The sequence below is a fragment of the Puma concolor genome, chromosome B2 (assembly GCF_028749965.1).
Source record: "Puma concolor isolate L17-30 chromosome B2, mPumCon1.1.hap2, whole genome shotgun sequence".
Lineage (NCBI taxonomy): Eukaryota > Metazoa > Chordata > Mammalia > Carnivora > Felidae > Puma > Puma concolor.
In genome coordinates, this window is record NC_141671.1 from 33,794,500 (window position 1) to 33,821,992 (window position 27,493).

Consider the following 27,493-nt stretch of genomic DNA (forward strand, 5'->3'; position numbering starts at 1 on the left):
GATCCGAGACAACCACAAAGCTTGGCCTTGGCCAAGTCACTTAACTGTTCTGAAAAACAGCTATCAGGCGGCAGTGAACGTCTCTTTCTCACTGGGAAGCCGTGGATGGAGTAGGAGGCTGAGGCCAACCACTGTAATCTCGAAGGTGGCGGGGGGCATCTAGCTGGTGGGGGGAGGAAACAGGCTGGAGAGGGAAAGCCACCGTCTGAGACCGGGCGCCTTGGCATTCCGGGCCCAGGCGGAGCCTGCTCCCTCACCTCGCGCACCGCCTTCCTCCACCCACGTCGGCAGTGAGCGCTGGCGCAGCCCGGAGACCCTCACGGTGCGAATGTCAGGTTTGGGGGCTGGGTGTCCCTGCCATTGCAAATGTGCACGGGTGGCTACTGATACCTGTCCCTACAGAGGCAGAAGCTGCCCCTCTCGTCCCCATGAGGGATCTCAGGACAGTGGATGGGACAGCTCCGACCTCAGCTGGCCCCCACGCTGGGCCCTTGGAAGACTTGGATCCGTTTCTCTAGCGGTCTGGGCAGCCCCCTCTGCCACCTTCCACTATTGACCAACAGAGGGCGCTCCCACACCCCTTTTGGTCATTTCAAGCCTGTCGTTTCTCCTTTCTGCCTATTCCTTCCCTATCAAGGTGCTAGGAAGGCGGCAGGTGTGAAGGGAGGAGGTAGAATAAAAACCTGCCATTTATTGAGCACCTACAGCGTCCCAGGCACTGTGCACTACTTCGTTATCCCTCACAACTCATTTCTCCGAGGAGACCGGGGCTCAGGAAGGTTGTCTTCAGGAACATTTTCCACCCGATGTACACACCTCTGAAAAAAGGTCCGCCTTTATTCACTCTGCAGACTGGGGGCTTAAGTTACAAGGCCTTACAAAAGCAGCATGGGAAACCACCCTGCTGCCTCCTGAACTTGTGCCCTCAGCCAGGTCTGGGCTCAGAACCGCCTTGTGTCTCCACCCTGGCCCGGACCTCCCAACTCCTCACTGAGTCCAGGGGATTTGCTCCTCTGGGTTCCAAGGGGATTTGCTCCTCTGGGTTCCAAGGACCTTTGCTGTCGGCTCCCTCTGGCCCGGGGCCTGACGCTGGAGAGGGAGAACGGGAGGGCAGGAGGGAGGGCGGCCCCCCGAGATAGCACTTCCTGGATGGCGTTGCCAACCTAGGAGAGCTCCCTGATGACAACAGCAGTTGCCACTTGGTATCCAGCAAGGACAAGGGCTGAGCCTCACTCCAGGAGCTACTCATCCCTTGGATTCTGTGTCGCCCCTCACCGAGGGCCCCTGCACAGCTGGGCCCTCCGGACACAGAATGGGTGCCCTCGGGGAAGCTGCTCTGGTCACTGGCTCCCAAGGTGCTCAGCTCAGTGAAGGGTGGGGGTGTAGCCATTTTCCCCTAAATCCAACCTTCAGCCTCCTCTTCCCATCCCTTCCGACCATCTTGGCAAGTCCTGTGGCTTTCTGGTGACTTTCAGATACAAAAAGACCCAGTTCCCAGCTCCATCTAGTGACAAGGTAAACGCCTCACAGTTAATCAAACGCTCACGGCGGGGGAAGGCTGTGTGGGAAGAGAGGGAGAGGAGAGACGAGAGGCTCTGTGTTTCGCTGCCCCCCTGGCGTAATCACCTCCTTGGGGTGTCGGCGTCTCCTTTCTGTGTGGCTGGTGTTCAGAGTTGGGCCTCCCTAGGGTGCTGGTTTCAGTGACTGCACAGTCCCTGCTAGTAACTGGTAACTGGCAGAGTGGCAGAGTGGCTGGGGAGAGGCAGAAGAGGTCCAGCCACTTTCCAACAGCCCCTGGAGGGGAGTCTGCAGCCCAGTAGGGTCTTCTTTCTCTAGAATGTGAAGCCAAATGCTTCCTCCTTCCTTCGTCCCAACTCTGATTCCTAAGTGCAACAGGAAAAGTGCCTTTCAGCATCCTTGTTCCCATCCCGAGGTTGTCAGCCCCCGCCATCACGTCCTTCCTCCTCCCCCGTCAATGTAATTCATTCCATGTTGGCTCTGGACTCTGTCTAATCCTTACAACCCTGCAGAAGACCAAGCATGAAGCCCACGTTGCAGAAGAGGAAACTGAGGCTTGCTCGAGACCACACGGCTTGTTGGTGTCAGAACCAGTCAAAGAAGGATATGGGATGCCTGACTGAGAATCTGAGGTGTGGATTAGCTCACTTCATCAAAACATTTCTCGGGTGGCCGGGTGGGGAAAAAAAAAATTCTTGCCAGTTTAGTGCTGGGTGCCGAGGACACCAGCCGACTGAGACAGCCCCTCAGATGTTACACTCCAGGCAGAGTGTAGGCCTCACAGGCAGAGGCCGCAGGGGGTGGCACCAGGGGCGGGGAGCCCCAGAGCCACTGCCCCATCATCAGGGCCACCACAGACACTTGGCATCACCAAGGCCAGGCTGCTTTTCTTGGGGAAGGTATGTGTCCCACTCACCATTAACAGAATGGACACGCGAGTCCTTGCCCACTGGACGGGTCCTTGCTTTAGCTGAATCTAACCTGTGGAGATTTCATCTCACAAAAACCAATTAGGGTGAGGTTATTTGCTTCACCAAAAAAGTGAATGCAAGGGTTTTTCTTTTTTAATTTTTTTAATGTGTATTTCTTTTTGAGAGAGAGAGAGAGAGACAGAGTGTGAGTGGGGGAGGGGCAGAGAGAGAGGGGGACACAGAATCCAAAGCAGGCTCCAGGCTCTGAGCTGCCAGCACAGACCCCGATGTGGGGCTCAAACCCATGAACCGTGAGATCATGACCTGAGCCAAAGTCTGGTGCTCAACTGACTGAGCCACCCAGGCACCCCCAAGGATATTTTTTAATAATACCTTTGTTTAGGGGGCACCTGGGTGGCTCAGTTGACTAAGCATCCAACTCTTGGTCTCAGCTTAGTTCTTGATCTCACTGTCGTGAGTTCAAGCCCCACACTGGGCTGCATGCTGGGCATGAAGCCTACTTAAAAAAAAAAAAAATAATAATAATAATAATAATAAAGCTGTTTTATTTTTTAAAATATCTAGATGGGGGGCGCCTGGGTGGCTCAGTCGGTTAAGCCGCCGACTTCGGCTCAGGTCATGATCTCGCGGTCCGTGAGTTCAAGCCCCGCGTCGGGCTCTGTGCTGACAGCTCAGAGCCTGAAGCCTGTTTCAGATTCTGTGTCTCCCTCTCTCTGACCCTCCCCCATTCATGCTCTGTCTCTCTCTCTCTCTGTCTCAAAAATAAATAAACGTTAAAAAAAAATTAAAATATCTAGATGGTAAAGCATTTTTTTAATTTTTAAAATTTTATTTTTAACTTTGTAATTTAACTTTATTTTTTTATTTTTTAAAATTTACATCCAAATTAGTTAGTATATAGTGAAGGAATGATTTCAGTAGATTCCTCAATGCCCCTTACCCATTTAGCCCATCCCCCCTCCCACCACCCCTCCAGCAACCCTCAGTTTGTTCTCCATATTTATGAATCTCTTTTGTTTTGTCCCCCTCCCTGTTTTTATATTTTTGTTTCCCTTCCTTTATGTTCATCTGTTTTGTCTCTTAAAGTCCTCCTATGAGTGAAGTCATATGATTTTTGTCTTTCTCTGACTGATTTCACTTAGCATCATACCCTCCAGTTCCATCCACGTAGTTGCAAATGGCAAGATTGCATTCTTTTTGATTGCTGAGTAATACTTCATTGTGTATATATACCACATCTTCTTTATCCATTCATCCATCGATGGACATTTGGGCTCTTTCCATACTTTGGCTACTGTTGATAGTGCTGCTGTAAACATGGGGGTGCATGTGTCCCTTCGAAGCAGCACACCTGTATCCCTTGGATAAATGCCTAGTAGTGCAATTGCTGGGTCATAGGGTAGTTCCATTTTCAGTTTTTGAGGACCCTCCATACCATTTTCCAGAGTGGCTGCACCAGCTTGCATTCCCACCAACAATGCAAAAGAGATCCTCTTTCACTGCATCCTCGCCAACATCTGTTGTTGCCTGAGTTGTTAATGTTGGCCATTCTGACAGGTGTAAGGTGGTATCTCATTGTGGTTTTGATTTGCATTTCCCTGATGATGAGTGATGTTGAGCATTTTTTCATGTGTCGGTTGGCCATCTGGATGTCTTCTTTGGAGAAGAGTCTATTCATGTCTTTTGCCCATTTCTTCACTGGATTATTTGCTTTTTGGGTGTTGAGTTTGGTAGGTTGTTTATACATTTTGGATACTAACCCTTTATCTGATATGTCATTTGCAAATATCTTCTCCCATTCTGTCGGTTGCCTTTTAGTTTTGCTGATTGTTTCCTTCGCTGTGCAGAAGATTTTTATTTTGATGAGGTCCCAGTAGTTCATTTTTGCTTTTGTTTCCCTTGCCTCTGGAGACAATGTTGAGTAAGAAATTGCTGCAGGCAAGATCAAAGAGGTTTTTGCCTGCTTTCTCCTCGAGGATTTGGATGCCTTCCTGTCTTACATTGAGGTCTTTCATCTACTTTGAGTTTATTTTTTGTGTATGGTGTAAGAAAGTGGTCCAGGTTCATTCTTCATGTCGCTTCATGTCCAATTTTCCCAGTACCACTTGCTGAAAAGATTGTCTTTATTCCATTGGATATTCTTTCCTGCTTTGTCAAAGATTAGTTGCCCATACGTTTATGGGTCCACTTCTGGATTCTCTATTCAATTCCATTGATCTGAAGGTCTGTTCTTGTGCCATTTTTAAAATTTTTTTTAATGTTTATTTATTTCTGAGACAGAGAGAGATAGAGCATGAGCGAGGGAGGGGAAGAGAGAGAGAGGGAGACACAGAATCCGAAGTGGGCTCCAGGGATGCGGGGCTCGAACTCACCAACTGTGAGATCATGACCTGAGCCAAAGTCGGACGCTTAACCGACTGAGCCACCCAGGCGCCCCCAGATGGTAAGGCATTTTTAAAACACAAGAAGGCAGAAAACAAAGTAATAATCATCTATCACCTCACCACGTAAGAGGCTAGAATGTAAAAGGCAGAAAACCTGAGCAGCATGGGAAGATGTGTTGGCTTACGCGGTCAGACCACAGATAGCACAGAGTAACATGATTCCCACTGTCTCTTGCATCTTCTTTTGTCCCTCAGCACCTTGGCTTCGTTCTCTGCAGGCTTTATCCCCACGCGTGGGAAATAAGACTGCAGCCTTACTGAGCTCACACCCTCATGATGCCCCCAAGAGGAAGAAGCTTCGCCTCCACTCAAATTCAGAAATCCCCGGGGGAAGGACTCTAACTGGCGATCTTGGGTCATGTGACCCACCCTGTAGTCTGAGGGACCGAGTTCCATAATTACAGGGCATGTGACTGGGCTGGGAGAGAAACCACTAGTTCTCCAAAAGAGGGGGCTGCTCTTCTTGTGGACAAAAAGGTAGATGACCACTTTATACCAGGGGAAAAGCACTCCTAATATGTGGCCTTTAGTGCAGGCAACAGAACCCATACAGGGTGGTTTACATAAAAAGGAAATTGTTAGAGACTATAAGGAATCTTCTGCTTCTGGCATTATAGCATCATGGCTGAGGAGAACAGCTGAACTCTGAAAAACATATTTATTTGAAATGTAACTGATCTGACAAGAGATAGGGGATGTCCCTAAGCACACTCCCTCTGGGACAAGGGACCGGGGGCTGGCCAGGGCTGGGGCAGCAGGCAGCCAGATAAATTTCCTCCTGTTACTGGGAAACTGAGGCTTGGTCCAAGCCCAAAACAGGGAAGGGGAGTGTTGGAGTCCCTCATTCAAGGCGAGAGGAAGTAACCCCAGATCATGGCGCTTCCTGGTACCAGCAGAAGAGGAAAAGCAAATGCTGTCTGCAGGGCTGCATCCCCAATCCTCGACCGCGACCTACAGGATTCCTACCAATTTGAAACCAACAATGAGCTCACAAAGATCGCAGGCACATGAGGAGGCAAGTTACTGTGTCTGTGAGTCAGCAAAAAACAATGAACTCCAGGTTTAGATCCCTAAAGACTGAAGATCAAAGGATTTTCAGATAAAAATATATAAAACATACATTTATGAAATAAAACATGCAGTCACAAAGAAGCCACTCGACAGAAAAAAACTAGGAAAGAACAGATGGGTTTTAAGATGGAACTTCAAGAAATGAACAATAGGGGTGCCTAAGTGGTTCAGTAGTTAGGTATCTGACTTCAGCTCAGGTCACGATCTCACGGTTCGGGCGTTCAAGCCCCGTGTTGGGCTCTCTGCTGTCAGTGCAGAGCCCGCTTCAGGTCCTCTGTCTCCCTCTCTCTCTGCTCCTCCCCCACTCTTTCTCCCTCTCTCTCTCAAAAATAAGTTAAAAAAAAAAAGAAATGAACAATATAAAGGTTGGAATCAAAAACCTTACTGAAAAGATATTAGAGACAGTTGAAGAGAGAATTAGTGAGCTGAAGCTATAACCAAAGAAATCACCTGGTAAACAGCACACACAGAGAGGCAAGAAAACGAAGAGTTTAAAAGAGATTTTAAGAGACATGGAGGACAGAGTAAGAAAATATAACATATATTTATCAGAATCTCAGAAAGAAGGAAAAGAGAAAAGGAGGAAATGAAATATTTAAAAAGATAATGACTGTGCAGTCTCCAGAAGTGATGAACAACATAAATCCACTAAGAAAGTACACATTCCAGAGTGCCTGGGTGGCTCAGTTGGTTAGGCACCTGACTTGTGGTTTCGGCTCAGGTCATGATCTCACGGTTCACGAGTTCAAGCCCCACATCAGGCTCTGTGCTGACATCTCAGAGCCTGGAGCCTCCTTTGAATTCTGTGTCTCCCTCTCTCTCTGCCCCTCTCCTGTTTGCACTGTCTCTCTCTCTCAAAAATAAATAAACATTTAAACAATTATATGGTAAAATACAATATGACAATAAAAATGAGTGGGTTGTACCTACGTGCAACAACCTAGAACTGTATACTCATATACAGTTCTCATATGCTGAGAGAAAAACACACAAGAACATGTGCAGTATGGTTCCACCTGCATAAAGTCCAAAGTAGGCAAAAACTAACCTCTGTTATATCAGATTATATATCAGTGGAACTATAAGGAAAAGCAAGGGTATGAGTAACATAAAAGGATAGTTACTGAGGCATGATTTAAAAAGGAACATATTGGGGGTCTAGTGTTAATTTTATAATTATTCTATTGTTGTCTTGTGCACCTTTCTATACATGGGTTATATGTTATAATTGTTCAAAAGTTCCAAACAAAATCAAACCAGAGTGCATACCATCAGACCTACACTAAGGGATATACTTCAGGAGGAAGGGAAATGATCCCAGAAGAGGAGGCTGAAATGCATGAGGAAACAGTGAGCAAATCAAATGAGGAACATGTGGGGGGAAATCAAACAAACCCTACCCTATAAAATAACAATAAGGTAGAGTTTGAGGGGGCCAATCAAAAAGGACAGACCTGAAGTACAGAACAAAATTAGGTCAGGCAGGAGAGGATAACCAGCGTCAAAGGGGTGCATTATTCAAGAAGGACATTAATATATTGCTCAACAACACATTCTGTTAATCTACAGATGGATTTTTTTAAAATCCTGCTATATATTGCTCACAAAAGACACCTATAAGGCACAAGACAAAGAAAGTTTGAAAGTAAAATGATGAAAAAAATATAGCAAGCAAATATTAACATCCCCCCACAAAAAACTTAGCGTAATTTTATTAATATCAGACAAGATCACTTTTAAGATAAAATACATTATCGGAGATCCAGAAAATCATTACATAATGATAAAAGTCAAATTGGTTCGAAGATATAACAACTCTAAACACCTAATTAGCTTTCAAATATATGGGGGAAAAAATGGACAGAACCATAAGAGAAATAAAGAATCCACTATCATGACAGAACACTTCATAGACCTTTTTCAATCATTAACAAATCAAGAAGACAAAAAATCCAGCAAGGGTATAGAAGATTTGAATGACAGAATTAACAAACTTGATCTAATGGACATGTATACCAGCCTGCACATGAAATAGATACACTCAAGAATACATAGAATATTCACACAAAATGACCACATGCTAATCATAGAACAAGTCTCAAGAAACATTAATAATTCAGTATCATGAAGACTGTAGTCTCTGACCACAATGTAATTACATCATTACTCATTAACCAAAAAAAAATAAATAAAAATTTTCCATACATTTAAAACACACTCTCAAAATAAACGAGGTTTGAGTTGGGAGAGCACATGGGACTATAGATGAAAATAGAATGGCCATATGTTCACAATTGGACCTGGCTGTAGGTACCTAGGGGTTCATTATATATTCTCTTCTCTTTTATGTATTTGTTTTCCATGATAAAAGATTTTGAAAAACAATACTCAAGAATAACATATGTGTCAAAGAATTAGCAGTAAATTTTAAATATTTTACAATAAATGATGAAAACTAATCAAAACTTGGGGGATACAGTGAAAACAATGAGAAGAGGAAAACATAACACACTGAAAGCTTGAAAAAGAAGAAAGGCTGAAAATAACACATTAACTGTCCAAGTTACAGAGAGAACAGCCACATAAATTCAAAAACAGCAGCAGTCAGGAAATGACAAAAATAAGAGCAGAAATTAATAGACAGAAAACAATGCAAGAGAGAGAAAATCCATGAGGTCAAAATTGGTTCTGTGAAAAGACCAATTAGATTGGCAAACCTTTGGTGAGATTGACCAAGAGAAAGAGAAGTCACAAATATACAATGAGGAAGCCATTGTTTATTGGCTTCCAAATAGGAAGCCGCCCTGCCCAAGAGCGGAAATGAAAGGATGAAGGAAGTGTGGACAGCTGTGGAACATGGGGGGAATGCTGACAGGGAGAGTCCAGACCAGCTCAGGTGAGGCGCCCAAGGTCACTCCACTGACCCTGGGGCTGAGCATCAGAACCTCAGCCACTTACAACCACATCCCTGAGAGCCAGAGTCCAGCTCACCACTGTCCTCACCAAGAAAGGGACTTCCAGGGAGCACCTGGATGGCTTAGTCAGTTAAGCGTCTGACTCTTGATTTCAGCTCAGGTCATGATGTGGAGGTTCATGAGTTTGAGTCCCACATCAGTCTCTGTGCTGACAGCATGGAGCCTGCTTGGGGTCCTCTCTCTTTCTTTCTCTCTGCCCTCTCCTGCTCTCCCCACCCTCTCAAAATAAATAAATATTAAAAAGAAAAGAAAGGTGCCTGCCTCCCTCCTGCCCACCTACCACCCTTTTGCCATTCACAGCCCCTCACAAGCATCTGATTGGCAGAGGCTGAGCTCTAGTTGGGAGAAAGACTCATGGTTCTGCTTTCTTCCTTGAGCAGGCAGGCCTCTCCAAATTTAGGGAATGTGGTCAAAAGATGCTGGAAAGGCTAAGATGGTAATTTTCATGTGATATGGATTTCTCTTACCATAACTAAAACATTTTTAATGCTCAAGCAGCCAAAAGGCATGTCATGGGGCCACTACAGGTAGTACTTATTACCCTGGGAAAGGCTATGAAAAGTCTGAGGCTTTGCCCTACTTGCAAGCTAACAAGCTAGCCTGCCACCATTTCATGGAGACCGGCAGAAGACAGGAGACTCGTGGGTCAGAGACAAAGGACTGTATTACTTAAAACAGAGCGGGCATCGTGAGTTTCATGTTTGCGCTGTTCCTCTTGCCCCACAAGTCCCATGGGGTGATGTGAAGCAGCCCAAGTGGGTGCCACCACACAGTGGGTCTGCGTCACAGCTGAGGAGCCCCAGGCTTAGCGAACTCAAGTCTTTTATAAGGAACTACAAGCAAATCTGCCCAACCTTTGCCCTGGAAGGAGACAATATGGGACAGTAAACAAACCTGCCCTCTGCTCTGAAGAGAGATAGTATCTCCATCTTCCAAGACGGTTCAATATACAAGCATACTTTGTCCAGAACAAAGGCGTGCATGTCGTGGAACTCAAGAGCAGGACAGGACAGGGCATTGCAAACAGCGGCCACAGGCTCTGTGGTCAACACCCTCTCAGAGGAGCGGTGCCTAATGTGGTCAAGAACCAGGCCCCACGGCAACAGGGACAAGGACAAGGACCAGGGAAACTCCAGATTCTCACATGAGCTGATATAACAGGGATAGACTCAGTAATAGCCCCTGCCAGTTGTCCTGCCAGCCAGGTAGGAGTGGCTCCGAGCCAATTTTAAGTTTATTTTGAAAAATACAGAAATTTTTTTTCAAAACTGGGCTCAGGCCCAGGTGTTTTAGAAAACAGCTCCCACTGCTGTGTAATGGCCTGTCTCCTCTCTCTCTGGGACTACTCAGCAGCTCACCCATCACCTATTCTCAGCTCCAGCCCCCATTCCGAGTCCCTGGCCTTGTTCTACCCCAAGACAATACAGCAGTGGCAGAGTGAGGGGGGTATTATTTTTACCCCATCTCATCTCAAAAGGATTCTAATTAACCAAAAAAAAAAAAAAAAAACAAAAAAAAAAACCCATGCAAAACAAGACTTGTTGCATCAAATAAGAGGCAAAATTGAGGTAAAGTGGCCTTAATTTTGTACCCCGTTACTCCATGGGTCTCTGGATTGGGCTGTGAGTTTCCTGGTGGCCATAGCAAAAAGGGAAGTAATAACATCATCAGATACAAAACATAAATACAACACGGTTATTCAGAAGAAAGCTGGCCATTCCTGTACTAACATGGGAGAGAGATTTCTTCCCTGGTCCTCTTTGAGATAGCATCATGTGATGTAATAAAAGCATCCTCGGGGCACCTGTAGCTCAGTCACTTGGGCGTCTGACTTCAGCTCAGGTCATGATCTCATGGTCTGTGAGTTCAAGCCCCATGTCAGGCTCTGTGCTGAGCCTGGAGCCTGCTTCAGATTTTGTGTGTCTCTCTCTGCCCCTCCCCTGCTCATTCTCTGCCTCTCTCAATCTCAAAAATGAATAAATGTTAAAAAGAAATTTTTTTTTTAAAAAAGCATCCTCAACAATATCCCTTCCACAAATACAGCAATATATCTGTTGTGACAATTTCCTGCAGTCTCCCTTAGTGAAGGATACATGTATCCAATTCAATTCAATGAGAGAAGTTCTAAGGGGCTAGAGAAATTCTAGCCATGGGCTTCTCAGAGGTCTCTCAGAAAGATTTAGAGGTTTGCCTTGGTGACCTGGGCCTCACCTGCTGGCTTGACTTGCCTAGACCTGCTCTGGCCTCATTACTGAGCCTTCTGCTTGTGCTGGAGTTTCCTCAATGGCCCTTCTCTAATAGCCTGGCCTCCACATTGTTGCCTTAACCCAAAGCCCTTGCGGCTTCCCCTCCCACACCTGTGGCAGACATCACTAACCCATCCCAGCACTGATCCTCAGTCCCTGTCCAGGATCAGATGACCGGAGGGCTGTAACAATGTCTGCAATCAGCGTAACCAACAAAAGATATCCAGGACACCTACACGCCGGTAAGAAAACGATAAATAGCCCAAAAGAAAGATAGGCCAAAGATCTAAACAGGCCTTGCAAAGAAAGAAACTACCAATGGCCAGTCCACATCAAAAGTTGTTCAGGCTAACTAGTAACGAAGGAAATGCAAATTCGAACAAGAAGAAAACACCAGTTTGCACCCAACAGGCCGGCAAAGACTGATACACCTCGCGGAGCACGTGAAGAGACAGAAATTGTAGTTGGTGGTGGGAGCGTAAATTGGTGCTACCACTTTGGAGAATAGTTGGATGATTCTTAGTAAAGCTGAAGGTGTATAAACATCACGACCCCAAATTTTTACCTCCAGATGACAACCGCAGAGAAACTCTGTGTTGTGTGTCCAGGGAGTCATGTTCAAGAAGGTTCTCTGTGGCGTAGATTATAATCATGAACTCCTGCGAGCAACTATTCTTAGCAGGAAGGTAGATAAATTGTGGCCGTCAGAAAATAAAGGACACGCAGATTACAAGGAGTGGGTTCGAGTCAGCACTGATAGATCTCAGAAGCATCATGTTGAGATAAAGCGACTGGCAAAATGATACGCAATGTGATGATGTCATTCATGCAGAATGTTCTAACGCAAAGCAACATTGTTTGCAGATATATACTTATTTGGTAAGTTGTCAAGCATGTTTGGGAAGGAAAGAATACTTCAGAGAAAGGAGAAAGGAGGTCAAGGGTGGGCTTCAGTTTTTTTCCATGACTTTTTTTTTTTTTTAATATATATATAAGGGCACCTGGGTGGTGCAGTTGGTTAAGTGTCTGAATTTTGATCTCAGCTCAGGTCGTGATCTCACAGTTTGTGAATTCGAGCCCTGCATCAGGCTCTGAACTGATGGTTCAGAGCCTGCTTGGAATTCTGTCTCTCCTCTCTGCCTCCCCCCTGCTCGTGTTCTCTCTCTCTCTCAAATAAATAAACATTAAAAATGTTTTCATTAAAATATATACATATTATAGAGAATAAGTCAAAATATTTCAAACAAATAACCTTGTTAGAGTATAGCTATTTGTTACATCATTTTCTGTATTTTTCCATATGTTTCAAATATTTCAAAATTTGTGATTAAAAGCAAAACAGAGTACTACGATCCTGTGGTGATGCTGGTCAGAGCAGGGATGATGGCAGGGAGAGGTCACTATTTCCATCCCTGCCTGGAGTCCCAGTTTCTCTGACTACCACTCCCCCCACCACACACACTGTGGTAGTCCCCAGTATCCCCAGGGTCCCCAACTTGTCCCCAGGACCCAGCCATTGCTCATCTGATCAGAGGCCTTGCTGGCACTGCCTGGATCCCTGACAGTCACCTGCTCCTGACGCCCCACGACCACGAACTCCTACTGGATGCATGTCCTAGATGGCCGCCCATCACTCATCACACAAGGTTGAGCAGAGACCATGGGACTTTTTTAAATTATTTTTTTAAATATTTATTTTTGAGAGAGAGACAGAGCATGAGCGGGGGAGGTACAGAGAGAGAGGGAGACACAGAATCCAAGCAGGCTCCAGGCTCTGGGCTGTCAACACAGAGCCCGAGCCCGACGCAGGGCTTGAACTCACAAACCTCAAGATCATGACCTGAGCCGAAGTCTGACACTTAACTGACTGAGCCACCCGGGCGCCCCGAGACCATGGGATTTAAAGCCAGAAGATGTGGGTTCAAACAGTAGTTCTGCCACATCTTGGCCGTGTGACCCTGAGAAAGTAACTTTACTTCATGTTAAGGATGACAAAACAACAGGAGAGAAGGAACCTGGGTCCCTCACATTTGCGCAGCTGGCCTACCAGCCTTGAAAAGCTCACCCTTGGGGAGCCTGAGTGGCTCAGTCGGTTAAGCGTCCGACTTCGGCTCAGGTCACGATCTCGCGGTCGGTGAGTTCGAGCCCCGCGTCAGGCTCTGGGCTGATGGCTCGGAGCCTGGAGCCTGTTTCCGATTCTGTGTCTCCCTCTCTCTCTGCCTCTCCCCCGTTCATGCTCTGTCTCTCTCTGTCCCAAATATAAATAAAAAAACGTTGAAAAAAAAATTAAAAAAATAAATAAATAAAGCAAAAAAAAAAAGAAAAGCTCACCCTTGGTCTTTCTGACCATGGAGAGAAGGAAATTCTAACTTGTTTAAGCCACTATGATTTTAGGGATTGAGGTAATACCGTTCTTCCCAGAACGCCCCTCAACATTATCTAAAGCTTTGCTTCTCAAAGTGTGGTCCCCAGACCCGCAGCACAGGCCTCAGCTGGGAACTTGTTAGAGATGCAGAATCTCAGGCAACATCCCAGAGACCTGTGTGCGCGCTGGACCGTAAGGAGCCCGGCTGCAGGCCCAGGATATGGACAGGGACTTTCCTGTTGCCCTGGAATTGCTAAAGCTGCAAAACCAGGAAAACCAGGTACTTGCGCACTCTACTCCTTTGTTCTAAAGCTGCTCCCAGAGCAAACAGCCCCCAGGGTCCCCCGTGAGAAGACAGCGGGCAGCCCCACCCCCAGCCCAGCGCAAAGTGATGTTGAGGCTTCTCCCTCTTTGCCAGTTCCCACCTGCACCGCGGCCCCCACTGCAGACCCATCAAGAAGAGGGCTCCAAGGTGATCTGGGAGGGCTGCCCGAAAGAGGGGGAATCTAGCAAGTGTCTCATTCCCCAGAGGGGCAGCTCAATAGTCCGGAAGTGACCATCCCCAAACCACTAGAATAGGACATCAGGGAAGAGGCGACTGGGAAGGGACAGTCTTTTCTCCCAAAGGGATGCAGTTCTGGTACACCAAGACCATGATGTCCCAGGGGACATTGCTCTGTCCCGGGGGGCAGGTGAACTTTCTTCAGGGGCGCTGCTGGGGGCCTGGAGTCTGATGGAGGGATCCCTTCTCCTACGGCTCCTTCCGATCCCAGGTCCCCATGCTTTCAGACTCCCCTTACCTGTGGAGGCCTCGGCCTTGGCAAGGCTCCTGCGTCCGCTCATGGTAAACACACGTTTGCCAAACAGTGGAGGGCGGGCTGCCCTTTCTCTCTGCCCGCTGTCCCCCCTCCAACGTCTATCTCCTCCTGCTCAAATGGAAGACCCGTTCAGGAAAGTCAGCACCCAAACTGCAGGAAGTGCAGAGGAGGGAACAGAAAGAGACAGAAAACAGAAAGATGGAAATTATTTGATCAGAAAGCCAAAACGTGGAAGCAACTCGAATGTCCATCAGCTGACGAATGGGGAAATAAAATGGGGGCATAGCCATATAATGGAATATCATTCTGCCATAAAAAGAAATGAAATGTCAGCACGAAATATCAGGATGAACCTTGAAGCCATGCCAGACACAAAGACCATATATCGTATGGCTCCGTTTACATCTAAATGTCCAGAATAAGCAAATCTATCAAAACGTAAAGGAGGGGCACCTGGCTGGCTCGGTCAGTGGAGCGTGCGACTCTTGATCTCGGGGATATAAGTTCGAGCCCCAGGTTGAGTGGATAGATGACTTAAAAAATAAATTCTTCTTCTTTTTTTTTTTTAATGAAAGAAACAGAAAGTAGATGAGTGGTTGCCCAGGGCTGAGGAGATGGGGGAATGAGGGAAGGGTGCCAGCTAAGAGGTATAGGCTATCTTTTGTGGAGTAATGAAAATGTTCTAAAATCAATTGTGGTAGTGGGTGCACAACTTGGTGAATATACTAAAAGCCAGTGAATTGTGCACTTTGAATAGGTGAGTTGTATGGTATGTGAATTTTATCCCAATAAAGCGGTTTCTAAAATTAAAAAAAAAAAAAAAAAAGATAAGCATTCAAGAACATTTCTCTGAAGTGAGGGATAGGAGTTTCCAGACTAAAATGGCCTGTCAGGTGCCAATACAATGGACAAAAATAGACCCTCACCAGCGCCCATCATCATGATATTTCAGACAGGGATATTCTATGAGCTTTCAAAGAGGAAAAATAGGTCACTTTCCTAAAAAGGGTCGGGAACGAGAATGGCTTCCGACCGCTCCACTGCAACCTTAGATACAAGAAGCCAACGCCTCGTCGCCTTCAACATTCTGAAGGAAAGTGATTTCCCACACAGAATTCTGGAGCCAGCCAAAGGAGCAATCAAATGTGAGAGTAAACTAAAGACATTCTTGAAAGGGTTCCCTCCCACCAGCCCTTCTCAGGAAGTTAGAGGATGTGTCCCACCGATAGGAAGGGGTAAACCATGGATGATGTGGGGTACAGAAGGGGGCCCATCACAGTGGAGGGGAAAGGACATCGGGAAGGGTGAAGGGAGAGCCCAGGGTCCCAGCCGAGCACCCGGCAGAGAGAGGGCAGCCAGACCACATGAGATACCTCTGCTGCCTTTTAAAATAAAATTAGTCGGCTGAGCGTCCAACTTTGGCCCAGGTCATGTTCTCATGGTTCGTGGGTTCGAGCCCCACATCGGGCTCTGTGCTGACAGCTCAGACCCTGGAGCCTGCTTCAGATTCTCTGTCTCCCTTTCTCTCTGCTCCCCCACCCCCCACCCCGCTCATGCTCTCTCTCTGTCTCAAAAATAAATATAAACATTAAAAAAATTGTTTTAATAAAATAAAATATAGTCTATACGCCCCTAGGTAAAATAGTGTGTTGATTATAGAAAATATGACAGGGAAAAGGGCAGCCTGGCCCAGCTTCCACATGCTCTTGATCCTTTGCTGATGAGTTTCCTCTTGCTCCCCCAGGCACAACCACCTCTGTCAGCTGGGAACCCTCATGCTTTGACCTCATGATTGAACAAGTGGCAACTGAGAAGCAGAAATCCAGAGGAGCCCACTCCCCCCATATACACTGGCACACATATACACATACACACATACATATACACACAGGCACAGACCTCGCCATCGACTTGCTGGGAGCCCCAGGATTTCAGGACCCATTCATAACCTCACCGACTTCTCCAGAAGAGGCTCCAGTCCCCTCTCAGGAGAGCCGAAGGCAGACTGTGACCAGAGGCTCTGTTCAGCTGACCTTCCCTGGAAGCCGTCACCTGCCAAAAATAGACAGCCCTTCTCGGGCTTCTGTTACTTTGTATAGTGACTACCATTTTCATTTCTGCACGTGCAAATCCTGCCTGATAAAATTTTCTAAGATTTTCTCTTGATTGAGGCAGAAATTAAAGAGTGGAGAGAAGAATGTGCCCAGAAGTCATGAAGTCCCAGAAGCTGGTATGCAAAGGAACATAGGTGAGTGCACCTAAAATGGAAAGTTTGAGGCGGGAGTTTGCAAGAAGTCAAGCCAGCCAGGTGAGCTACAGGGCTGACCCCTGGACCGTGGGGGCTTTAAGGCAGAGCAGTCCAATAGATGGCCACACCCTCTCCCAAGGGGCATTCCTGGACTTCCCTGAGCACCAGAGCAGCCATGGGCACTGCTGGCGAGGGTCCTGGGGTATTGTGAGGAGTCCTGCGGGGCCCAGGGTCTCCCACATTGCTGCCCTGCTGCCCTTGGCTGCTGGGCCTGGAGATGTCTCAGGGCAATGGATGGACACAGTCGTGCTGACACGGGAGCTGCCTCGGAGCTGGAAGCCCCACAGGTGAGCAGGCTGGGCCCAGGGAACTTGTCTCTGTTCCGCAGCCACACACTGAGTTCTGGTCCCAGACAAGAGTTGGGACCTGGGCTGTGGCCCCAGCTCCCCGCACCTGCCCTCAGTGATCAGGAGAGAGTGGATGATGCCCTCTCCAACCCAGGTTTTCTCACCTGGGCCACACATGAACATCTAGAAAGGTTATGGGATTAGACTCGTGGTCAAGAGAGCTATCATGCAGGTAGTGGGGCACTGTTCCCCTCCTGAGCCCCAGGGAGGGTCACCCCCAATCCCTGCCTCTCTAGACTGGACCCCTCAGTGCTTCCTTCCCCACCCTTCCGCTTGCCACAGGCCTCAGGGGCCCTCGGAGCCTTGTTTCGTCCTCAAAGGACAGGAACAGAGGTGGGGATTCGCCTCAGTGTCACAGCCCAAGAGCCCAAAGTGTCCCAACCCCAGCCAGACGCCCCGAGCCTGGAGCCCCTTCAGAGCAGGCGCGGCAACGCCGACCACAGCCACGAGGTGGCGCCAGGAAACCGCCTGAGACGCACAAACCCAGCCCCAGCCCGGTTTCATAGCTCTTCCTCTCTCCGCGCCGACCGGGGTCCCCTCGGCTCGTCCGCACCCGGGCCTCGGTTCACAGCAGAGTCTGGCCGGTGGGCCGCGGGCCGGAGAGGAGGTGGGGGAAGCGGGGTAGCTGTCGGGACATCCTCGTGGAAGGAGCCTAGGGACCGCTTCGGTCCAGGGCGACCTGGAGTCTGGCCGGTGGGCCGCGGGCCGGAGAGGAGGTGGGGGAAGCGGGGTAGCTGTCGGGACATCCTCGTGGAAGGAGCCTAGGGACCGCTTCGGTCCAGGGCGACCTGGAGGCTGGACGCGTGCACCAGCAATATCCGGGGTCCTGAAGGTGCCCCCATCAGGTGTGCAGCCCACCCTCTCCACAGAACCCCTGATGTGAGCCGTGTTCCTCCTGGATCGTAAAAGGGAGAGCAAGGGAATAGAACATGGAGGAGAAATAGAAGACCTTGTCGTTGGCAGAGCACCTCGGGTGCCCAATTCTGCCTGTGCCCAGCTCTGGGCCAGACTTAGTATTTCTAATCTTGTACAGGGATGCTCCTATTACCAACCATTCTCCACCTTCCTTTCCCAGGCTGCACAGCTCTCGGTGGTGGGAGCTCACTGACAGTGGAACTCACGTCTGCCACTCAGCCCCAAACCCTCAGCCAGGGCCACCCCATCTGTGCAGGGGCGCCTCAACCCCACGGAAGGACCAGAAGTGCTCACCACTGTGCGGGGCCAGGAGTCATCCCAGGGACCTGGCACACGCCTAACCTGAAGCCCAGACTCCTGCAGCCTGAAGAAAGACAGGCTCCCCACCCCCACCCAATCTACCCCTAAACTGCAGCCACCTCCCTCCCGGCCCACACACCCTGTTGGGGAACCAGGAGGCCTGGAAAGAAGAGGAGCTTTAGAGCCCAGGCAGACCTGGAATAAAGCTGGTTCTGCACTTACTGGCTGTGTGATCTTGGGCAAGTCCTCTAACCTCTCTGGGTCTCACTGTCCTCATCTGTAAAGCGAAAGCACTCATGCCCACCCCAGGGGGTTGTAACTGGTAGAAACCATACCCATGAAAGAATATTCCTGCTGTGTAGCAGATCCTCAATAAACTCTGCTGATTGGATATTCATCAGCTCCTATTTTGTACCAGACCCTCTGCTGGTGTTCAAGGGATCCCAGAGATGAAGCGGATGTGACTGCTGCCCTCTGAGAATGACCTTTGGGGAAGAGAAAATCCATGCTTCAAAAGTCAGGCAGCATTTTCCTGATGTTAAATGTGGCGGCGTTCAAACATCTATTACATTTCAGGCTCTAAACACGCTGCAGGAAACAGTGAATGTAGTTACCCTTTATTGAGTATATACTCTGCACCAGGTTCCTCACCTACATTTGTTCAACAGCTGTGTGCTGGGGCCCTAGTGGGCGCCAAGTACTTGGCGGGGACCTGGGGCACAGCCACGAGCAGGATGGTGACTGCCCGCGAGGAGCAGACAAGCTAGCGGGGAACAGATGATAAAGTCATGACACAGACGCACATGTAATTAAGGTAAGTGCCTCTCAAAGGGACATGGAGGAGCCTTACGGAGGAGGACACCCGAGGGTGGGGGGAGGGAGCATCCGCCCCGATGCAGGCAGCAAGAAGGGGTGTCGTCAGTACCAAATTTTAAAACAATAAGAACCCACTAAAAGTGAGTCTGCTTTTTATTATCACTGCATACCAGCAATTCTAAACAGTGTCCTCCCCCCAGGTTCTGTTGTTGGTTTAAGACCTCAACGATTGTTTCCGTTACTGTTAATTTTTAGTAATATACATGTAAGTTTCAAATTAGTACATTTTCATTACTTATCCCTTAAAAAACATTGTATTCTGCTTGGAAATTAATTGGGACAATTCCCAGTCATTGAGCCACTCCCGGGACCAGCTACCCGCGGTCATGTGGATGCAGAATTGTTCATGCTCACTTCAGAGGAATGTTGTGTCTCGAATCCCTGTTGCACTGTCCTTCATTTAAACAGTCCGTTTGGAATAAACATTGGTAGCATAGTTCTATGTGACCATTTGGAGTTCTTATTCGTTTAAAATTTTTCAACTTAGGGAAGTTATCTGAGAGCTGCTAGAATCGATCCTGAAGAACTACATGTGGACAATACCGCAATTTCTGGAATTTCTTGTTGAAATGGATTTTTTCTGAATTTCCACCAAACATCCTTATGTTTAAGGCTCTCCCTAATTATTTGTGTGTCTATTGCTTCGGGTGAGAAAGAACATTTCCAAATAAAAATTAATTGAAAATATTCTTTGGTTAATTATGATCAAAGATAAATTGATAAATTTGATCAATCTGAGCTACTTCTTGAACATAAAAATATGCAAAGATCAGGGGAGCCCAGGTGGCTCAGTCAGTTAAGTGTCCGACTTCGGCTCAGGTCATGATCTTGCGGTCTGTGAGTTCAAGCCCCGCATCAGGCTCTGTGCTGACAGCTCTGAGCCTGGAGCTTGCTTCGGATTCTCTGTCTTCCTCTCTCTCTCTGCCCCTCCCACACCTCTCTTTCAAAAGTAAATAAACATTTTTAAAAATATGCAAAGATCGGGCGCCTGGGTGGCGCAGTCGGTTAAGCGTCCGACTTCAGCCAGGTCACGATCTCGCGGTCCGTGAGTTCGAGCCCCGCGTCGGGCTCTGGGCTGATGGCTCAGAGCCTGGAGCCTGCTTCCAATTCTGTGTCTCCCTCTCTCTCTGCCCCTCCCCCGTTCATGCTCTGTCTCTCTCTCTGTCTCAAAAATAAATAAACGTTAAAAAAAAAAAAAAATATGCAAAGATCAGGGTTTTTTTAATGTTTTTTATTTATTTTTGAGAGAGAGCACGGGGGGGGGGGGGGAACAGGGGCAGAGAGAGAGGGGGACAGAGGATCCAAAGCTGGCTCTGCACTGACAGCAGTGAGCCCATGTGGGGCTCGAACTCATGAACCATGAGATCAGACCCAAGCCAAAGTTGGCTGCTTAACCGACTGAGTCACCCAGGTGCCCTGCAAAGATCAGTTTCGACAGAGTCTGACATGTCTGCAGAAGGCTAGAGAACAGAAAATGCAGTGTTATCATTTATTACCACAATAGATGTAAATAGACATTTTTCCCTTTCCTCAAAAAATGCATTGATTAAAAGGTATTAATCCATTGCTTAAAACATTTTATTGTACTATAATATTTGTTTTATTTTTTACTATGATGATTATATGTATGAAATTCAATAAAAGAAATTTTGCACTGCATTTTTTATTGGTCACGGTTGCTATTCATGTCATGATTATTATTGAAAATCACGTATAGAAGAGGGATATCTTAAAAAAAAAAATCTACTCTGGATATCAAATACTCTAAGTATGCCTCTGCAGTCAGGAAAGACTACCCTTGAGTAAGTGAAACCCCAGCTAAGGCTTGAAGGGTGAGTTGGAGATAGCCAGGAAAAGAGCGTGCTTTGGGCAGAGAGAAGAACATGTGCAAAGGCCCTGCATCACAGCAGAGGAAAAACTCAAAACTGGCACTATGGCTAGAGCAGAGTGAGCAAAGGTGGAAGGGCCACAAGCTGAGACCCCAGAGGGCGGTAGGGGCCATGTGATTGGAATGGGATTTGGTTGGACTCTGAGAAAAACCAAAATAAGTGATTTAAATTAGATCACATTTTATTTCTGTTTCCCGTAAGAAAAGCACATAGGTTGGCAGGTGTGTGCATAGCAGTGTTAGGGACCAGGCCCCTTTTGTCTTATTGCTCTACTGGCCCCAGTATTAGCTTCCTCCTCATGGTCCAAGATGGCTGCTGGAGTCTCAGCCATCATGTATGCATTCTAGTCAGCTGGAAAGAAAAGGGGCAAAGGAAGCCCCCCCCCCGCCCCCACACACACACATTAGAACCCAACACCTGCCTGCACCCAGTCAGTCATGATTTAATCATTTGGCCCATCCCAGCTATAAGGGAGGCTGGGAAATGGAGTCTACATAAATGGCTTTGTGCCTGGCTATAAGCAAGGATGCTCTTTCTAAAGAAGGAAAGAATGGGGGCGCCTGGTTGGTTCAGTTGGTGGAGTGTGAGACTCTTGATCTCGGAGTTGTGAGTTTGAGCCCCACATTGTGTGTACAGATTACTTAAAAGTAAAATCTTAAGGACGGCTGGGTGGCTCAGTCAGTTAGTCATTTGAGTTGACTCAGGTCATGATCTCACGGTTCATGAATTCGAGCCCTGCATCTGATGAGCTCGAGCCCCACTTCTCTCTCTCTCTCTCTCTCTCTCTCTCTCTCTCTCTTTCTCTACCCCTTGTGGGATTCTTTCCCTCTCTCTGTTCCTCACTTACTTGCACCCTCTCGCTTTCAAAAAAATAAAATAAAATAAAGTAAAATAATATCTTCAAAAAATAAAGAAGGAAAGTCAAAACCACAATGAGATATCACCTCACACCTGTCAGAATGACCAACATTAACAACTCAGGCAACAATAGATGTTGGCGAGGATGTGGAGAGAGAGGATCTCTTTTGCATTGTTAGTGGGAATGCAAGCTGGTGCAGCCACTCTGGAAAACGGTATGGAGGTTCCTCAAAAAACTACAAATAGAACTACCCTACGACCCAGCAATTGCACCACTAGGCATTTATCCAAGGGATACAGTTGTGCTGTTTCGAAGGGGCACATGCACCCCCATGTTTATAGCAGCACTGTCAACAATAGCCAAAGTATGGAAAGAGCCCAAATGTCCATCGATGGATGAATGGATAAAGAAGATGTGGTATATATATATACAATGGAATATTCCTCGGCAATCAAAAAGAATGAAATCTTGCCGGGGCGCCTGGGTGGCGCAGTCGGTTAAGCGTCCGGCTTCAGCCAGGTCACGATCTCGCGGTCCGTGAGTTCGAGCCCCGCGTCAGGCTCTGGGCTGATGGCTCGGAGCCTGGAGCCTGTTTCCGATTCTGTGTCTCCCTCTCTGCCCCAACCCCGTTCATGCTCTGTCTCTCTCTGTCCCCAAAATAAATAAAAACGTTGAAAAAAAAATTAAAAAAAAAAAAGAATGAAATCTTGCCATTTGCAACTACGTGGATGGAACTAGAGGGTATGATGCTAAGTGAAATTAGTCAGTCAGAGAAAGACAAAAATCATATGACTTCACTCATAGGAGGACTTTAAGAGACAAAACAGATGAACATAAGGGAAACAAAAATAATATAAAAACAGGGAGGGGGACAAAACAGAAGAGACTCATAAATATGGAGAACAAACTGAGGGTTGCTGGAGGGGTGGTGGGAGGGATGGGCTAAATGGGTAAGAGGCATTAAGGAATCTACTCCTGAAATCATTGTTGCACTATATGCTAACTAACTTGGATATAAATTTAAAAATTAATTAATTTAAAAAAATAAATTAAAGGGGCACCTGGGTGGCTCTGTCGGTAGAGGATCTGACTTCAGCTCAGGTCAGGATCTCACAGTTCTCTCATGATTCGTGGGTTTGAGCCCCATGTCAGGCTCTGTGCTGATAGCTCAGAGTCTGGAGCCTACTTCAGATTCTCTCTGTCTCTGTCTCTGTCTCTGTCTCTCTCTCTCTGCCCCTCCCTGGCTTGCATTCTCCTTGTCTCTCAAAAATGAATAAATGCTTAAAAATTTAAATAAATAAATAAATAAATAAATAAATTTTTTAATGTTTTATTGTTTATTTTTGAGAGAGAGAGGCAGAACATGAACAGGGAGGGGCAGACACACCCACACACACACACACACACACACACACACACACACACACACACACAGAATCTGAAGCAGCTCCAGGCTCTGAGCTGTCAGCACCAAGCCCGACGCGGGGCTCAAACTCACGAACCGCGAGATCATGACCTGAGCTGAAGTCAGACACTCAACTGACTGAGCCACCCAGGTGCCCCCAATAAATTTTTTAAAATTAAGGAAAGAATTGATCATGGGGGATGGGCACATGGCTGCCACACCACGAAAAGAATGTTGGCCTTTTTCCTAAAAGTAATAATAGCCATTGAAGGTTTTAAGAATAGTGTCCTACCTTCAGTTTAGGATGGTAAGGAGTGGCTGGCCAGTCAGGGTGGCTTCAGGGAGGCAGGAGGAAGCTCCAGCAACGGTCCAGGCACAGTGGTGTTGGGGTGGAGTGGATGCAGAAGAAGAGGGAGAGGAGATGTTGAAGATGCCAAGACCAGAGTGGAAGGGAAGTAAGTTTGTGGGTGACCGAGCGAGGTCAGTTTGCACTTGTGACGTCCGAGGTGCCTGTAAGACATCCCAGTGGGGATGTTGGCGGGCAGCTGGCTACACAAGTCCAGAGCACAAAGAGCGGTCCAAAGGGCAGACAGGAGTGAGGGGGTTATGGTGACGAGATGCTAGTAATGCCACAGGCCAAAGGAACACACAGAGGCGCGAGGGCAAAGGCTGAGCCTTGGTAATCCCATCAGTGACAGGCTGGGAAGAGAAAGTGGAGAAGGAAACAGCAAGACCAAAGATGAGACGAACAGAAGGCAGAGCTCTCGTGGAAGCCAAGAGGATTGAGTGTTTTGAGGAGAGAGAGAAGGCCTTCCCTGCCGTGACCTTCCCTGACCTGTACTGATGCAGAAGCAGGGAAATGATGAGAAAACCTGAAGTCAGGGGTCAGCAGATCTGGCCCCGACACCTCCCTGACTAGAACTCAATTCCTCATCTGTAAAGTGGGGCCAGGACACCAACCCTTCTGTGTAGCCATTCTTGTTGCCTCTCCAACATCATTCCTCCTGACTTCCTCACGGAACCACAGTTTTGTTGGAGTAACTATGGCAGAGACTGCCGATTGCCCCCATATCCATTCTCCCTTCTTCCATAGAAATGGAAATTTCAGCTGGCCAAACACTGCATTTCTCAACTCCTTTGCAGTAAGGGGTGGCCATGTGACTGCAGTGGGTTATGTTATAGGAGAGGAACCCCGAGCTTAGGGAACCTGAAACTTTCCATTTATTTATTTATTTATTTATTTATTTATTTATTTATTTATTATTTTAGAGGGTTCAAGGGAGAGAGTGTGAGCAGGGGAGAGGGGCAAAGGGAGAGAGAAAGAATCTCAAGCAGGCTCCATGCCCAGCGTGGAGCACCAGGCGGGGCTCAATCCCACGACCCCGGGATCATGACCTGAGCCAAAATGAAGAGTTAGACCCTCAACCAACTGAGCCACCTGGGTGCCCCGGGAACCTGAGTCTTTTAACACCAGATCTTAACAAACTTGCCCTTTGACCTGGACGAAAACGCTACCTTTAAGGCTGTTTGCTATACACACCTCTTTGAGAGGTGTGCAGAAACATGAGAGACCCGCAGAGAATTATCTCCCAGCATTGCAGTAATATTGGATTTTGAGTGAGCAGCAGTGTAATTATGGCCCCTGAGACATAAAGATGAATTGTTCGCAGCCTCCAGGAAAGCTCTCTTCATTCACTGTACGTTGTCACGTCTAGACGTGACACTTGCCTACAGGCGGCCATCTTGTGACCATAAAGAAAAACATGGCTGACCTGTTGGCAATGGCAGAGACAAAGATTGAAAATAGCCTTGGTACTTGACGACGCTGTTGAGCCACTCACCCACTACTGGCACCATTTCGCTTCTTGCCACCTTGTTATGAGAAAGCAGAAATTTCCTCACCGTGGAAGCCACCGGAGTCAAGTGTCAGCTTGAGGCATCCTGAATCTTGCTCTAGTACGGTGCGCCTCCCTCCTACAAGTGCTGTGAGGCCATCCAGTGTGAAAGCTCAGGTGGGAAGTGCTGGGGGCAGGGTTACTCAGAGGGGACTTCGGACCACCATCAGGTCACTTGGGGGTTGGCGGAGGGGGCCCAGAAGAGGAGCGGAGCCAGGCGACACACTCGGCGATTTCAGGGTGGCTTGGGGCTGTAGGTGACAGATGGCTTGTCAGATCAGTTCGTCGGGACTAATGGGCTGCTCTGATACCACCCACGGAACATGCTGGGTGCAGATCTGAACAGTTGAGAGGGAGCTTTCTGGAGGCACTGGCTTTGAAGCCAAACGTGAATCTAATGGGGGGAGATTTCAAGCACCTTGAACAAGCTGGTGGGGCATATTTGGGGGAAAAGCAGGTATTCTATCACTCTTTAAATCCTCAAATGACCCTCCTCTCAATTAAATTCAAAAGCAATTATTGAGCACCTAGAGTGTGCAGATGAAAAAGACACAAGTGCTGCCTACTGCTGGCTTGACATCTGGAGGTGGCAGGGGATTATCATTTACCTCTGGGCTCAGGCTCGCTTCCTCCGGGCAGCCTTTCCAGACCCACACCCTCCTCACCCCCACCTCTGCTGCTCACCATCTCAGCTGGGTTACCCTCCTGCTCCCCCTGGAGGCCCTCCAACTCAGCTGAGTCAGCCACCCCCCTCCCCACGCCCCACCCCTTCCCCCAAACCGGTCCAGTGTGGATCTTCCCACTCCCCCCACCAGGCCACACGCAGCACGATGCCAGGCACAAGAAACCGGCAGGACGCATGCGTTGAGAGGGACAGAGGAAGGCGAGCCCCTTCTGGGAGATCCCACCAGAAAAAGGCTCCAGGAAGAAATGAACAGAGTGACAGGGCTGGGCGTGGGGATGGCCTGTCAGGTGGAGGGGAAAGGGGTGCAGGAAGATAGGGGCCAGGCCCTAAGCAGGGGGGTAAAATTCAGCTGGCAAGGTTACACGGAAGAACCTATGGATGTCCTTGGTGCTACAGCACGGGCAGGCCCCTGGGGATTTCGAGCAGGATAATTAACCTCATACAGGCATGCCTCAGAGATATTGTGGGTCGGTTCCAGACCACCACAATAAAGCCAGTCAAACGAATCTTTTGGTTTCCCAGTGGTAAAAAAGTTATGTTGACACTATATTGCAGTCTATTAAGTGTGCAATAGTATTATGTCTGAAACAACAATGTACATACTTAATTTTTTTTATTTTATTATTTTTTTTTAACGTTTATTCATTTTAGAGGGACAGAGCGTGAGCAGGGGAGGGGCAGAGAGAGAGGGAGACACAGACTCTGCAGCGGGCTCCAGGCTACGAGCTGTCAGCACACAGCCCAGAGTGGAGCTCGAACTCACAAACCATGAGATCATGACCCGAGCCGAAGTCAGAAGCTTAACCAACTGAGGCATCCAGGTGCCCCAGGTACATACTTAATTTAAAAAATACTTTATTGCAGGGGTGAAACAGTGACTCTTGATTCTGGGGTCATGAGTTCAAACCTCACGTTGAATTTAGAGATTACTTTTTAAAAAATGATTGCTAAAAAATGATAACCATCGGGGCGCCTGGGTGGCGCAGTCAGTTAAGCGTCCGACTTCAGCCAGGTCACGATCTCGCGGTCCGTGAGTTCGAGCCCCGTGTCAGGCTCTGGGCTGATGGCTCAGAGCCTGGAGCCTGTTTCCGATTCTGTGTCTCCCTCTATCTCTGCCCCTCCCCCGTTCATGCTGTCTCTCTCTGTCCCAAAATAAATAAACGTTGAAAAAAAAAATGCTAACCATCTTCTGAGCTTTCAGCAAGCTGAAATCACTGATCACAGACATAGTAATAATGACTATAATACCAATGAAAACTTTTGAAATATTATGAGAGTGACCAAAACATGACACAGAATCGTGAAGTGAGCAGCATTTGCTGCTAGAAAAATGATGTCCACAGACTTGCTTGATGCAGACTTGCTTGGCCTTCAGTTTGCAAAAAAATGCAATATCTTTGAAGCAAAGTACAATAAAACAAGGGATGTCTGTAAAGCTTTATTTGGGCAATTGTGATGTGCCAGGCACCAGCTTAGATGTTCTACATGTATTTCCTTTTTTGTTCTTTTAAAGTAATCTCAGGGCACCTGGGTGGCTAGTCGGTTAAGTGTCTGACTTTCGCTCAGGTCATGATCTCACAGTTCGTGGGTTCAAGCCCCATGTCGGGCTCTGTGCTGACAGCTCAGAGCCTGGAGCCTGCTTCGG

At 47.7% G+C, this 27,493-nt stretch overlaps 2 long non-coding RNA genes across 8 annotated transcripts in view; one reads left to right on the forward strand and one right to left on the reverse strand.

The window, feature by feature from the left end:
• Window positions 1–817: 817 nt before the first annotated feature.
• Window positions 818–27,493, reverse strand: part of LOC147580892 (uncharacterized) — a 54,335-nt gene continuing 27,659 nt past the window's right edge. For 5 of the 7 annotated variants that reach the window (XR_015251176.1, XR_015251170.1, XR_015251175.1 and 2 more), the window contains 6 exons: window positions 25,171–25,414; window positions 23,561–23,778; window positions 18,575–18,724; window positions 16,269–16,421; window positions 14,352–14,519; window positions 818–1,883 (listed from right to left, as the gene is read on the reverse strand). This is a non-coding gene — a long non-coding RNA (uncharacterized LOC147580892). Of the gene's footprint in view, window positions 1,884–2,434; window positions 2,500–14,351; window positions 14,520–16,268; window positions 16,422–18,574; window positions 18,725–23,560; window positions 23,779–25,170; window positions 25,415–27,493 lie in introns of all 7 variants that reach the window. The other 2 variants (XR_015251172.1, XR_015251171.1) reach the window with 2 other exon arrangements.
• On the forward strand, window positions 16,438–20,308 carry LOC147580893 (uncharacterized). The gene is made up of 3 exons (XR_015251177.1): window positions 16,438–16,617; window positions 18,908–19,053; window positions 19,603–20,308. It is a non-coding gene; the product is annotated as an uncharacterized LOC147580893 (long non-coding RNA).